The 15,628-nt window shown below is 37.4% G+C and overlaps 1 pseudogene; it reads left to right on the top strand.

Moving 5' to 3' along the window:
* Nucleotides 1-2,755: 2,755 nt before the first annotated feature.
* On the top strand, nucleotides 2,756-7,325 carry LOC149184871 (E3 SUMO-protein ligase MMS21-like; annotated as a pseudogene).
* Nucleotides 7,326-15,628: the final 8,303 nt, after the last annotated feature.

The raw sequence follows: 15,628 nt of genomic DNA, 5'->3' as shown, positions 1-15,628 counted from the left end.
ATAAGACATGTCCATTTGAAGAGTTCCCCCTAATTTGGCACAACAAGACCTTGAAAGGAGTATTTCAAATTTGGGAGGGATGTTAGTGACAAAAATATCTAACACTATGCTCTTTACTGGGATTTGGGAAAGAGTGGCTACTAAATCCTTAATCAATCCTAGACAAGGTACTCTTTTGGAATCAAAGGTGTACAAATCATGATAGGATCTAGTTATGTCAAGATTTAAATGATCCATGATGCTTTTTGGCATGAGATTATGTGATGCTCCAGAATCAAGTATACAGTTATATAGCATGGAGTCATTTGTCTTTAGTGTTACATAGAAAGGAGGTACTATTTCATCTATCATATCTGAGCCAGGACCGAAGACCACTGCTGGTTTTTCATCTTGAAGGCTAATAACATCACTTTCAACATCAACAAAGGTGTTTTGTATCCATTTGGAAACTTGATTTTTATATCCAGGGTTTTTGGAAAGTTCCAAAAGTGGTATAGGGATCTTAACTCTTTCTAACTCTTTTTCAACATTAAATGTAGTCAAGACAGTTTTTTGAATTTGAGCTGTATCAGCTGACTGATTTGATGGTTGAATAGTAGTTGTCTGAGTTTCAATAGTTTTGGTATGAGGTTCAATTGTTGGAGGTTCCTTAGGAGGTCTTCCAGGGCCAGGTCTAGGTCTAAGATCATATCTTTTGTTGAGCTCTGCAATTAGGAATTCAGAGAAGGCATGGTATTTGGAAACCTGTGAGGATTCTTGATCTTCTTGAACTTGCTTATTCTGTGGAAGAGGAATGATAGTGGTCTGACCAGAAGAGCTATCCATACTATTATTGTCTTCGGTGATAGTCATCGTATCGTCATCAGGTTGTTGATCATCTATCAGTAAAGGAGTTGGAACCTCTCGATCATTACTAGGTCTTTGAAGAATTTGTAATTGTGGATTTCTTTTGTATTGACCTTGATTTTTATTTTGAGGTCAAGCTACTATTTGTTGAACTGTTCTGGGTTGAGTCTCAATCTTGGAAATTCTATTGGACATATTTCTAAGAAGTGAAGTAATCTCGTCAATTTTAGAATCTTCAGTTTTAGTCTTAGAGGAAGTTGAGGCCTCTTTACTATATTTAAGTTTTATTTGGGCCTTTTCCTCTTTAGCTTTTAAAGTGGTTGAGGTGGCCCTATTTGCTTCTACCTCTATAGCAATAGTTTCAATGTCTTCAAAAGTCCTTGAACTTCTTTCTCTTAACATTACAACAAAATCATCTTCAAAGGCTTTTGAAAACCTAGATTTGGCTACTGCTACAGGGGGTTTGCAATCAGGGGGCATAATATGATAAAGTTTGTTGAACCTTTTAATAAAGTCAGATACAGGTTCACCAAAGTTTCTTTTAAGTTCTTCAAACTCAGTCAAAAAATTAAAGAGCATCTTTCTTCACACCCCATTGCTTTTTAAATATATTTGTTAACTCTTTTCAAGACCTAATGGAATTTGCAGGTAATTGCCTAAACTAGGTTCTTACATTTCCCTCAAGAGATTGAACAAACAACCTCATATAGACATTTTCTTGCTCAATGTTCATATTATCTACAAAATCTAGAAATGCTTGAAGATGGTCCTCAGCTGAGGAACCAGTTTCTCCATTATACCTAGGAAGATGTTTTAAATATCCTCGAGGGAATGAATCGAGGTTTTGAGTTAAAACTAAAGCTGCATATCTAGCCTATACAATAGGTTGGAATGCCATAGTTGAAGATGGTGTGTGAGATGTTTGTGTAGATGTTGAAGAAGAAAAAGAGGAAGATGGTGATAAAGAAGGTGTATACCTATGTGGAGGTGACGAAGGAGGAGATGAAGAAGGAGGAGATCTCCTATATGACTTTAAGGGAGTCTTAATAACTAACGTCTGAACCTGTGACTAAATATCTTCTTTTGTTTCAAAGAGTGGATTTTAATATATAGAAAAGGTCCCGTTAGGTTGTTTAGAAGTGGAAGCTTTAGATTGTTCAGAATTGGAAGGGAATGAATAAGTAGTGGGGGATATGAAGTATGTAGGTTTGTATTCAGGTAAATGAACACCCAAGTCAGACTCAGATTTAGGTGATCCTGGTGGAAGTAATGGTTTTGGATGAGATTCAAGTGAATGAATAAGGAAAGCCGATTTAAAATCAACTCCCCTATCTAAAACTTCAGCAACCCTAGGTGATAAATGAGTCTAATCTGGATTGGATGGAATATTACTATAGGTATCAAATTGTAATATATTTTCAGACTACAAGGCTGAAGTAGAAGAAGATGGTTGATGTCTCCTTCTAGAACTGGCCTTTCTCACAAGTCTTTCTAGATCTGACAGAGGACTAACTGTGTCAGATTCAGAATGGGATCTAGTGTGCTTAAAAGGTGTCAGTTTGATACAATGGAGTCGCCAGGTGAAGGATTTTGACCTATCTAGACCTTTAGTAACCTTAAACGAATAGGGTTTATGTCATTGTCCTAGGAAAACTAATCAAATTTGAGTCCCGACAACGACGCCAGATTGATGTTGATCCTCTGAGATCATAATGGTCAATTGATCATGCCATAGCATCTAAGATATTTGTTTTAGGGGTTTTGGTTCTGGTTTTTATAGAGGACCAATACATAGAACAAACTGTAAGAATGATGTATTAACTCTTTTACATTGTACTAATAGATAATCGGAGGGATGCTATTTGACTTCACATAGTGATTTGAATTTATAAGGTGTTTAGAAAGAATAATGAGGTATGATTAATTTAGATTTTAGATAGAAAGATAAATTATCATAAGTAAGAAAACCTTTGTCCAATGTTCAAAATTTAAACAAACTATGCTTAAGATTACATAAGATGTTGACAATTCTATGATTTAGAGGGAGCTTTTTAGACAGACATACCAATATCTTAGTCTCTTTATGATAATAACTTCAGAAATGAATGTTAAGAATAACTGTAACACATTTATTCTCACCTGATATCTCTGTAAATCCTAAACATATGCAGAATAAACATAATGAATGAAACACATGAAAAACTTACAGAAGAAAACGAAACTGTATGAGACCAAATTTAGAATCCTTTGCTTTATTATTAGTGATCTAGAAATAGCTTGTACATCAATGGTTTTACAAAATTGATCATGAAAGGTACCACCTTTAATAACTCATAGAAGAGAGTTATTTATACAAGTTCTAAACAAAATATCCTAAATTGATTACAAGATAGCTTGAAAGAAGATAGGAAAAGAAAAATTGTTGCATGATGTGTCCCTATTAGATAGGAAGTTGTTGATGACTGTTCCTTCAAAATCTGTTGTTGTTGTCTTCTTGTTGGAATGAAAAGTTAATCAATTGTTTCACACAATTGATCCCACCTTTTCTCACTAGGTATCTCGAGATTTACCATCCTTCTAAGTATCTCATCAACTTCGGTATATCTCTCAAAATTGGGTTTGGTGAGAAAAAGATGACCAATTTCATATTTAATGGAGAGGTCTAAGCTTAAAGCTTCCATAAACTCCTTGCCAGTAATCTGCCTTTTTATCCCTGCAAATTGACTGTTGTCTGCTGCAATGGTATAAAGCCTTTCACAATAATCCTCCAATTTTACTAGCTGATCATTTGATGATACTATCTCTGGTAAACCTTTCTTATGTAATATACTGAATTTAGAGTGAAACCTCTTGACTGTAGTGTTCAAAGCATCACACTTTGTTTTTCGTTGAGTTAAGAGATTCTTCTTCACTAGGACTTTCTTAATTTCCAAAATAGTAGATGTCCTATCTGGAATGTTCATCCCTTGTAACTGCTGCCTAGTCTTTGAATTCAATACCCTGATCATTCCTTATGCTTCTTGGGGTTTTGTGCCCAATGCTGCCTTCTGGGTCTCTATCTCTGCTCTGCATTTAACAATTAATTCTTGCTGCTCAAAAATGATTTGTATGGATGGCATTACTTCTGTGATAGAGTTGATAATATCTAACTAGATATCTTCTTTGGCTTGGGCCAAAGTGTCTTCCATTAGAGTCTTGCTTTCTAACTGTTTAAACTTGAGCTCTAACCTATGTGAATTCTGCATTTCTTCTTCATACAAGGTATCATTTTTTACCTTTTGTAACTCCAGGGCTTGGAACTTCTGGAGTAATTTCTCATTTTGTTGTTTCTATGCTTGTAGCTCCTGTGATAACCTTGTTGTTTCACCTGTTGCTGAAGACGAGGCAATGTCAATAGGAGTTGAACTTAAATCTACACTTGTCATTGGAATTGTTGTCACTGAGGTCACAACAAGTTGTGTTGTCTCTTTTTCCTTGAGCAGTTGTTCTATATGCTCCTCCATTTTCTTGATCTGTATGTTTTGCTCAATAATGAGCTTTAACATCTCCTCTCTCTACTATTCATTTTCTTCCATTTCTTTAGTCTGTGGATCCTCAATTGAAGGTAGCTTCAACTGTTTCTTCAAGGCTATAATCTCAACATTCTTCTTTTGCAGTATTTCTTCAATTGCTTTACAGTCCTGGGGATCATATCCAATCTTAATAATGATATCTTCTAAAGATTTTAATTTGTTATCCTTAGACAAGGATGACATCTTTTCAATCTTAAGTTGTGACTATACATTGGACAAAGTAGTTCTAAGCTTGGAAAGAGTCATGGTAGTTGTGGCCATTGTTGAAAATAGCATCTCACCTGATTGCCTATGCAAATCCATTTGATCAATGGGATGTATCTGGTTTACATCAAATGAGAAGATGGTCTTCTTGTAGTCTGCTATGGATTTAGGAAATAGAATCTGAGCCTACAAAAAATGCCATTTGCATCCTTCCTCTTTCACTGTCGAAGGTAAAGAGAAGTCTATGTTGAGAAGTGGATGTTTGTTTCCAAAAATGACTGTAAACTTGAGATTTAAGACTTTCATTCTTTTGGTTGATTTCCAAAAATGTTGAGAAGATATTAGTATCCCCTATTGAGCTGGTCTTAGTTGATTGGATCATCTCCGTAGGTTCAATTGAACAAGGAGTTGAAGAAGTAGAGGGAGGCTTGGGATCAGTGGTCCCTATTGATGAAACATCTTCCAATTCTCCAAGATCAATTATCTCTGGTGGCTTGCTTCCTGATGACATTGACAGTCGATATTTCAACTTCTTTTGCAAGATATAGTACTCTTTACCTGGATCTGTAGTTGACTGAATTTCTTCTCTACCTCTTTTATGTTGAGCACTATGTTAGAGTCGGTCCTTATAGCTCTCCGTCAGAGATCATTTCTCCTTTTGCAATTCATTTTTAGGCGTCTCGCTCGACTCACTTCGTTGCATTTCACTAGGGGCATGCCATTGTCTGACGGAAGGGTTTGGTGTTCTTGTTTCCCTCATGCTTGTACCTGCCTGGGCTAGTCAAAATTTCTCTATGTTCATCAAAGTTCATTTCAGTCATTCATAGTCATTATGCCATTTTGGTCAAAATGAGTTATTTTCAGAGTCTAGGTCTAGTGGTTGGTCTTCAAACATGTCGAATAATGCCCGCAGGCCATGAGTATGGTTTTTGAAGAGGTTCTTAGTTCAAAAGTTCATCATCAAACACATTTGAGGACATTTCTTGTTCAAAACTCTGTTTTGAATAAGAAATTGTCGAATTCATTTTTTGTAATAATCATGTATTTTTTCCGCCATGGAGTTTTCAAAGCAGGCTCTAGTTTTCCTTTGCCAAACATCAATGCCAATATCCCTGTAAAAAACAACCAAGTTCATCAGCTCAAAACTCAGAAAGTCAGTGAGAAAGAAAGTCAGTGAGAAAGCCAAAGGACAGAAGTTTCATTAAATGATAAAGTGCCAAAATGAAAAACAATACAAAATGGGTTTTTGAGGAGCAAAATCAAACCCATTACTCCATGAGACATTTTCATCGCTTGAAACATCTATTGCTAGGCCAAGAGGTCAAAGGATATCTATTGGAGTTTTGGAGGGGTGAATTTCATGTTTAAGTGTCAAAGCTGTGTGCTGGAAGTGTGCGCGGCGCATTGGAGTGGGTCGCGGCGCACATAAGGCGCGCAGCGCATAGAGCCACATTCCGCAGTGTAAAATTGTGCATGCGCGGTGCATACAGCCTGCGCGGTGCACATAAGGCGCGCAACGCATAGAGCCGCATTCCGCAGTGTAAAATTGTGCGTGCGCGGTGCATACAGCCTGCGCGGCGCACTGGGTTTGTGCGCGGCGCACAGAGCCGACAGGCCAGCTTTATATCACCTCTGCCATCAAAACTCAAAAACACGCCATTTCTTCTGCTCCAAGATGTTCAAAGCTCGTTGGTGACCATCAAAATGATTGCAGAGGACTTAGAGAGGGAAAACCGTTCCGATCTGGTATTTTTTGTGTTCTTGGTTTCACATTCGTCTCAGGTTTTAAATAACCTTCAGGGAGGGTTCACACAACTGTCAGGCGCTCAACAATTCTTGAAATTATCACAAGGAGCCTATATGCCTTCCATCATGGTTGGCAGTTGAAAATAGATACAGATGTAAGATAAAAAGGTAACGAAAAACACCTTCTTTGACATCCGTTTACGGCGTTTTTCCACTGAAATCCGGTAAAATTCGGCTTTGCATTGATGGAATGGTGAAATCCAGTTGTCGGGATTGCATATTTCGGCTGCCCTGGGGTTTTTGATCCCCTGAATCGGGCAGTGGCATCGACAGCCCCCATTTCGACCAGTCTTTGGGTGTTTTGGGCTGGATTTGGAAAATACACCATGTCGGAAAAGGTGAAGCAATTGGATGAAGCAGCTCTGGAATTGATTCCCGTTTCTGATGATATCGTATGGCTAAGCTCAGCTCTTCAGGCAATTGGCAGAGAATACGATTCTTCAAATGAGACGACAGATTTTAAGAAACTTATAGATGAAACCTATTTCCAAGCTTGAAGCAGATTCCCCTACGGTGCCCGAAAATCATTTGTTCTATAAGCAGTTTAAAGAAGCAGTTTGGAGGGTTCATCATGCAAATGAGCCAATGCCTGGAGAGGAGCAGGACGAAATTATTATGACTAGCAGTCAATGCAGCTTGGTAAACATGACTTGTCCATTGACTGGGAAACCTGTCACTGAACTTGAAAATCCCGTGCGCAGCACGGAGTGAAAGCATATATATGCAAAAAGGCGTGGTTGCAAATGCGCTGTTGCAGGGTGACCGAAAATTCTTAAAGTTGACATATTAATATGTGATCCTCTACTAAGGATAGAAATTGATGAATTACGTTTGGGAGGAAACCGCTCTACTCAAGCCCAAATGGTAGCAGATTGCACTGAGATTGACGAGGATTGATGGCTTAATATTGAAGATTATAGAATCCTAGTGTACATTATTCACCAAGTCCATCCAAAGCAAGCAATTTTATCAAGGCATAACATCTTTCACTCCATATATTGTAGATCTTAGCATACTTTAATAAATGAAATCATGATCTCGGTGCAACATACTGTGTCTCAACGTATGGAATGAAGTCATGATCTCTGTGCAAGCGTACTCTGTCTCGCCATGTGAACCAAACTCAGACGTTCGTCCTCCGCTGAAGATATTGATTTTGGAAACATCCTCTAATGCTGGGCAGTCAAATCAGGATGGCCTAAGGCAAAGGCTACTTTCATTTGTGGCTGGAAGGTTGCTGGATTCAAATAGCAATGTCGAGAATAAAGATGCCGGATATGTGCAAAACCAGCAGCAGAACATTGTAGACGCTATTGATTTACTTTCCTGCCTTGCAACTGGGATAGATGTTAATGTTCGCTTCAGACATATACATGATTTTGTGTTTACCCGAGAACGTGCATTATTCGACCTGTTAGACATTGGGTTGGTGCATGGCTGGATTTTGATCCTCAGAAGCCAGGGAGGAAACGTGTCTGATTGAAGAGGAGTCTTAATCAGCAGCCACTATGATCACCGATAACCTAATTTACCAAGATCTGGATCTGCCAAAATTTTGAAAAGTCAGGATCTGGATGTGGCAGGATAAAGAGACTGCAAGAGTAATAGGATCACATTCGTATAATGCTCTCATGCAAAAGCTTGTAGCACTGGATGCGAGCGAAATACATGAGTTCCCTCCTAGAGTTGTTGATGAAGATTCAATCGATTTTGCTGCTGCCACCACTACAACATTGGGGGTTCCTTCTCCATCCCTTTCAAGGGGGAAATCATTTGAAAACTCTCTCGTTTCAACAGGAAGTTGAACAGCTTATGAAAAGCATTGGATTTTATCGTAAGTTGATTTGGTAGATGGTGCGCCACCTGATATTGATAGCGGTTTGTCTGCTATCTCATATCAAAATCCGAATTCTGAGAGACTACCATGTCAAAGTTTGTCTGAATTATCAGAGAATAACATTGAAGATGCAGATCATGCAAGTCATATGGATGAAGCCAGTAAATTGGATGGTGATATAGTAGCAGCTATCAGTATGAGCAGGGTTGCATCTTTCCGTTGTCTGAATTAATTAAATATCTTGCCTGGTAATGTGCCCGGTGAAACTCCTATTGAAGAATTATCGGTTGGGAGAACAGAAGGGAAACAAGAGGGTCATCAGCACCGTTCTGGTCCACAATGTCAAGTTAAGAGTATTATTGCTGATACTATAGAAGCTGATGAGTCTAAACATATTGGAATCAAAACTAGTGAGAATGATAAAGGTTCTAGCAAAGGAGCCTCATTAAAGGCGAAATATTATTTAAAAGCTATTTTTACAGAAAATTGGTTTTTATTCAAACAAGGAGGTGAAAAGTCAAAAACCAAATGCCTAAATTTAGAACGAAGAATATCTACCACAGGAGAGAGAAGAGGAATGGATTGTCTATTTTTGTCTTCATTTACGATTTCATGGGATCTACGCTACAGGTGTTTCCTCCTCATGGGTCCTCAAAACAGATTTCACATGTAACGCTGTTCTGTCTCCAAAACAGATGGATAGTTCTTTTTCTATATTCATGATGTTAGTTGAAACAACTCCCTCATTTATGGTCGATCCATTTTCTCATTATTGAGTTTATTTATTGCATTAAAAATCATTTGTAAAGGGGGGAGAGTTCGGAGGAAAAGTGTGGGAGGAAAAAAACTAGCACTATCACTGTACAGTTTTGACAGAGAAATAATTAAATGGTGCAGCTCTGATTTATAAGATTCTTGCGGTATGAGTTTTGGCATGTGTTTTTTCTCTCTGTTTCATATGTATCATGTGATTTTTAACAGTTCATTCATGATCGTTTCCAGCTGAATACTTTTAAGTGATAAAGATAGAATTCAGTCATTGCTCTGCCTTGAGGAAGTGTTCAGACTTTATGTGTTTTCTTCTGCTTGGAAAGGATTCATACATTAATGCCCTTTTCAGCTTTCTTAAACAGTCTTTCCACCTCATTTAAATTCAATTCGATTGCTAAAAACTCATTCCTATCTCGCCTTATGAAATATCCTGTGCCTTTGGTTAAATCTTTGTTCATGCTATCCTTGTCCCATACAGCCCAGAAACTCAGCCATTTATTAAATTATCTTTTTCATATCTGTTTACTAGCCTAAAATCATTTCAGTATTCATTTTTGAGTCATCTCAAACCCTCTTGTTCATTTTCCTAAGTGTGACCCAGAGAGAGCCCTCTCTTGTCCTCGTAGGGCTAGCTACGAGGTTGAGCGTGGTTTGTGGTTACCCTGAATTTTGCCTTCCTTCAGCCTAAGGTAGATTTAGGTGATAACACACTCTATGTGGCTGGAGTCTTTGTCTGAGGAGTTGATATAACTTATTCATCAGCTTCTGTGAGAGTACCTTCATACCATTGCTCCTGCTTCATGAACTTCTCCAATTCTAGCCTGGGAGTATGGTTGTAAGGTGTTGCCTTCAACTGCACTCTGAGAGCTGAAATAATCCCAAAAGGATCGTAAGACCAAGTGATGCTTGGCTAGAGGTTCATGTTCTTTAGCAATCTGTCTGCTTCAGTACCTACAGACCTAGTGTTACAGATGAAACTCCCTACTTTGGCTTTGAGTTTAAACTATGGTTTCTTCTTGCGTGAGACAAAATGGAATTCATCCATATTTATCATTTTCCTGATGTATTCCAGTGAGAATATTCCCATTGGTACATACTTAGGTAGTTTGTATGGAGCCAACTCACTGCCATAGGTCCTAATCTCAGTGTAATTCTGGTATAGGTACCAGTCACCAGTCTTGGTTTGCTCTGATAGGTGCAGTGTCTTTTTAATTTCTTGTCCAATTCTAGGCTCTGCCTGGCTATTGAGTAATTGAAGAACTGGATGTATGAAGGAATCAATGAACTAGAAGAATGTGAAATTTAATGATCCTGCTCTTATTAGCTCTGTCCAGTGAATCACTGATTGATTCACTCCTTTCTCATCTTGTCTGTTGAGCTGAATAGGCAATAGATCTCCCTGTTGAAACAAAATTAGATGAATGATAACTAAACAATACCTGAATACTCCTTGTGTGGTCAAATTCATAAACTGTTCATGTATATTATCAACCATAAAGTGGCTATAATTATACATGAAGGTAGGTTGATATTCTTTCTAAAGATAGAAAACAATCCAAGGATGGATTCATCAACAGCTTGGTCATTTTCATAACCTAAGAGGTATGATAACATAGAGATAATGTATCTAGTAGCTTCAGGGAACATGGATGATGAATATGGAGGATTTCTCTTAGGTAATTCAGCATCTTCTGGTAGGAAAAGTTCAAAGATAAGAGCTCTTTGTAGGAAGGTGAATTTGTTGTAGAGGTCCATGAGATCTGCAGGTCAGAAATAGCTAATAGAATCAGATGGAGGTATAGTTAGCATCTGGTTTATGCTCTGAGAAGTGATGGTAATCAGGATTTTTCCATCCCGATTCATTATTGTTCTTTGCACAGGGTCATACCTGGCTTCACACCAAGAGATTATATCAGGGAATTGATGGGTCTTAGGAAAAGAAAACAATGGCAGAAGAGTCTCCCAGAAATGAATGGAATCCTCCTAATCGGTATATTTTAGTTTTAACCATGATTGTAATTCATAGAAATCAATTTCACATTCACAATCATTGATCTTGAAAAGGGAGTCTACAAGTGGCATATGATCCAGATTAAGGGAGGCTGTGGAGGGATTCCATTCTTCGGCAGTCTCGTATCTTTTCTTTAGGAGCCATCACTACTGCAAGGGAAATTCAGAAGCTGTTTTTAACCTAAAATTGATAACAGTGGAGAAAATACACAAAGCGACAAAATGGTGCTTTTGGTTTATGGATGGAAGTGAAAAGTGGCAAAGATTGGAGCCATGGAGGATTTATAGGTTCAATTGGGCTCAATTAACTATTTGGATCTAGCTGTAGGCATTCAATTTGCAGGGGAAATGCGAATTAATGTTTAATGGTCGTTTAAACAAATAATTAGGCACAACAATGGCTTTGGAGCATATGGGGAATGGTATTATAACATGGCGTGCGGTGAATGGGTAAGTGAAAATGGATGGATGATGTGGAGATTCGTTATTGAGCGGAGGATAATGGATGGACAAGGTGCGGGAGAAGTCAATGGTTGGATGTAAGAAAACCAGAATCGGATTTTTTTGGGGGGGGTGTCACAATGGTTTGTGGTTTCGGGCCTTGGGGGGGTTCAAAACATTTTGGAGGCACCACGTTGCAAAAAGTGGAAGCCATGAAAACTGTTTTTCAGACACCCGCCCTCGCATTAATGGGAAACAACCAAGGGGTGGCTGAAAGGCTTCCTTCGTCGTTGATCCAGGAAGAGTGAAGGATCTTCATTGAAAAGAGCACATTGGTTATTGGCGCCCGATGTGTTGTTTTTTCATTTCCGCCAATACGACAAAAGTGTCATTTGTCACTTATTTTATAATGTCATCAAGCTTTATTACAACAATTAAATCATAATTAAAGAACTTAAGCATGATTAATCAAAAGGACATTTTTCAAAGGTGCATTTGAGCTAGCAACCTTAATTTATTTTCTAAAGCAAATATTTTTCTTTTATTTCTTATCTATCATTTTCATTTTGCCTTCCTTTTTTAGAGCAACTACCCTCTCATTTTATTTGATATGGACCTGCAATAATAATCACTTCTAACATTTTTCTTTTTCATCTTTTTTTTGGTCCATATCCTAACTTATAATTTTTTTTATAGCATTTTGGTTTTTTTTTATCTAATAGCTAACTTATCAAAAACAAGAATGGTACAACAAGATCTAACACATTTATTTACTATGATTTATTGTTTACAAAGAAAAAACCATTCCTGGTTTCATTGACCTTGGTTGGCGTTATAAAGAGCCTCTTATACCCCTCACTCCTTTCGACGCCTTCACCTTTCTACATCCAGAGGACAAGAGGAGTTCATGTCTTAGACCCACTCTGCCGCTATACTAGATCTCACCTTTGGGCAACTCTAGTTACCTTCACTTAAAGAAATAGATAAAACAAGGTTACTTTAGACCAAACATGGATATAGTTCTTGTTATCTGGCATAAGTAAGATCTCTTTAAATGGGAAATAAATAATCAATGATTTATCTTAGTGGGCCTATGGCCATTACTCACACCACTATTGATCTGAAATTGATAAGAGGTGAGGCTTAGAGAGCCTCACCTCTCAGTTGGATCTTCCAAAAACTCGAATCAGAAATAGATGAATCACACATAATACACAAGATAAGATAAAAGACTCTAATATTCACTTGTATTATCACAAGGCTTGATATCCTTTTTAAAGATATTACAAATACATATTTAGAATTTGCCTCCTTTGCTGTGAGTTTCCAAACAAGAAAAATCTAAATACATTATTTAGATATTGCCTTTCTTGGTATAAGTTTCCTAGTACTATATGTTTCCTTCCTCATTAGATCAGCCCCCAAGGAACGACTTGCTTTGATACCAATTAATCTATAATTAATCGGACATGAGGTTGAGAGAGCCTCACCTCTTAGTTGGATCTTACAAACTCTACTCATAATTAATGAATCAAACACAATCACACAGATAAGATAAAATACTTTAACATTCACTTGTATCATCACAAGGCTTGATATCCTTTTAAAAGAGATTACAAATACATATTTAGAAAATTTCGTCCTTTGCTGTGAGTTTCCAAACACGAAAAATCTAAATATATTATCTATATTTTTCCTTTATTGATATAAGTTTCCTAGTACTAGATGTTTCCTTCCTAAATACATGTTACCATTATGAGTCAGGCAGTATGGCTTCCCAACTATTCTAATCTCCCTCAGTTTAGAGATGTTGTTGTGGCTTATCGTGCAAATCAAACTACACCACCTATCACAGCTGCATTAAGACCTAGACCTGCCTTCTCCCTATATCACTTAATCAAGGATGGTGGAAAGAAAAAAAGGAAAATTCCCATGTCATCATCAGTCAACTGTTACTTTATTTGCACCAAATCATTTGCAGAAGTAGATGAAAAAATTACATATATATTTTTAACAAATCTATCCATTAGGCACAATGGTTGTTTATACATGTACATACTATTTGCAGTTTGGAGAAGTACATAGCTCCATTTACATTGATTCTTTCAAAAACCATCCCCTTTGGAGGTGATATTACAGACGTAAATTTTATCCATGTGGAGGATATAAAATGTTTGGATGAGAATAAAAAGGAGGCTTATGACTTGAATGGAGATATTTTAATACATAATAATGTCACTGGATTTATATCTAAGGATTTGACTTCACGGTGCCCAAAAAATGTATTTTAATGAAAACATTTAAGAAATCAAATTCTAGAGGCCTACCCCTTGGCTCAAGCTCAAGAGGTCTAGCACCATAGGGCACCTTAATAAACCATCGACATTTACACCACGTAGTGAAGTTGATATAGAGGTCCGCAGGACCTCTAAGACAAAACCATGGTCGAAATAACTAGATCAGGGAAATTATGGCCAGGTCAAGACTTGCTCTTATGAAGGTTATAAAGATACCCATTTGATGCATTTCTTAAGGCAGGGTCAAGATCCCTTAGTTGAACCATGGTAGAGATTGAAGGCAAGCTCGATGCAACACAAGAGGGCAAGCCTTAAAATTATAAAAAAAAATTGGAAAAACCTTGCATTGCTCCAAACGCTAGTCGTGGAGACTCTTCATTGGAGCGACTTGATTTTTCCTTTAAAGCAATTGGATGAGGGAGTGACGATATGGCTCAAAGGTACATACTCGAAATATTACGCCAGATGCTTGTGTAGTGCCTGGATGACGTCAGCTGGAATGAGCTAGTTGACACACCATCCTGAAAGTTTTGCGATAGGTTAGAAGTAGACCCGCTCGAAAAGTTGACTACTGGCTCATGCGGTGAGTGACGACTGTTATGATGAGTTGGGAAGTCAAGTAGAGTTCAGAGGAAATAAATAAATAAATATGTTTTACCCCATTCCTCTAACAGTATGAGGGGTTGGGTGATGTTACACATCCACTATTACACCATCTGCTTGTCAATCTACTGTTACCAACGTTTATGCTTCTCAATTTGTTTTCTTGATCCCCCAAGAGATAGTGTAGTGTTGGGTGGAAAAAACCTCTTTGGATACCCACTTTCAAGCTTTGACAAGAAAAATGAAATGGATTTCTACCCCCTCAATTATTACAACTGTATAAAATATGTGATACGTTAACCGGATAATGCAATATAAATCAAAGAAGAATACTATAACCTACTTCTCCTATCAATTTGCGGGAGCTTAAAGATCAAGCTGAACAATATAACCAGAAAAAGAAGAACCAATGGCACAATACACATGAAAATACTTTGGGGAAAGTCTCAGCTAAAAACCTCACACTATTGTATTATCATACATGGTGGAAATACATAGGTACAAAGCCCTATCTCTCTGTTGATGCCTCGAAAATCGCTGCAACAACATTGGGGGATAACCACCCGGTCCGGACCTTAAAAGCAGCTCCTTTTCCGTTTGGTGTGGTGGCTCCGACTGGTTCAACTAGGTCCAGTTACCTTTTCCCTATTGCTATTGGTTTATGATGTATCTTTACATACCAATAGACAGGGATATCAGATCACTTCTTCTTGCTGATCAGGCAAGAGAATGACCCTTAAGCTGATTTGGGTTCAGCCAAGCCACAACTAAAGTTTTTCCTCTTTGAGGAGAGGACTTAAAAGAATGTAGAATTTACTCTAAATGCAAGCTTATTCTATGATGCAAGCAAAAGAAATTAATCTAAATCCTATCTTAATTAGGTAGATATAGATCTAACCCAACTAAGAGCAAGATAATTAAAGTATTGGGATTTAGATATGTCTTGTTTATAATGAATATCAAGTTAATGAAGTAGTTCAATTAACTGATATTATGGATATCAAAACACATCCTATTGAGACCTTTTAACTGAAATAATAAACCAACAACACTCAAGAAGTAGTTCACATAAATGATATTGATTATCAAATCAGCAAATCCAATAACTAAACAATAATATGTGGAAATAGTTCACAACATATTACCACTCAATAAATCAGTTTTAATAAGGCAGATCTCTGAGTAAATAGTTACTCAGAAATCATAAATTAATCCATAAGAACAGAGATACATGATAACAA

Source organism: Pinus tabuliformis, chromosome 3_2, assembly GCF_031772625.1.
Source record: "Pinus tabuliformis cultivar Carrire ecotype Pingquan chromosome 3_2, CPIR1, whole genome shotgun sequence".
NCBI classification, from domain to species: domain Eukaryota; kingdom Viridiplantae; phylum Streptophyta; class Pinopsida; order Pinales; family Pinaceae; genus Pinus; species Pinus tabuliformis.
The sequence above is the reverse complement of the archived record's forward strand: the minus strand, read 5'-3'. Positions and strand labels throughout refer to the sequence as shown.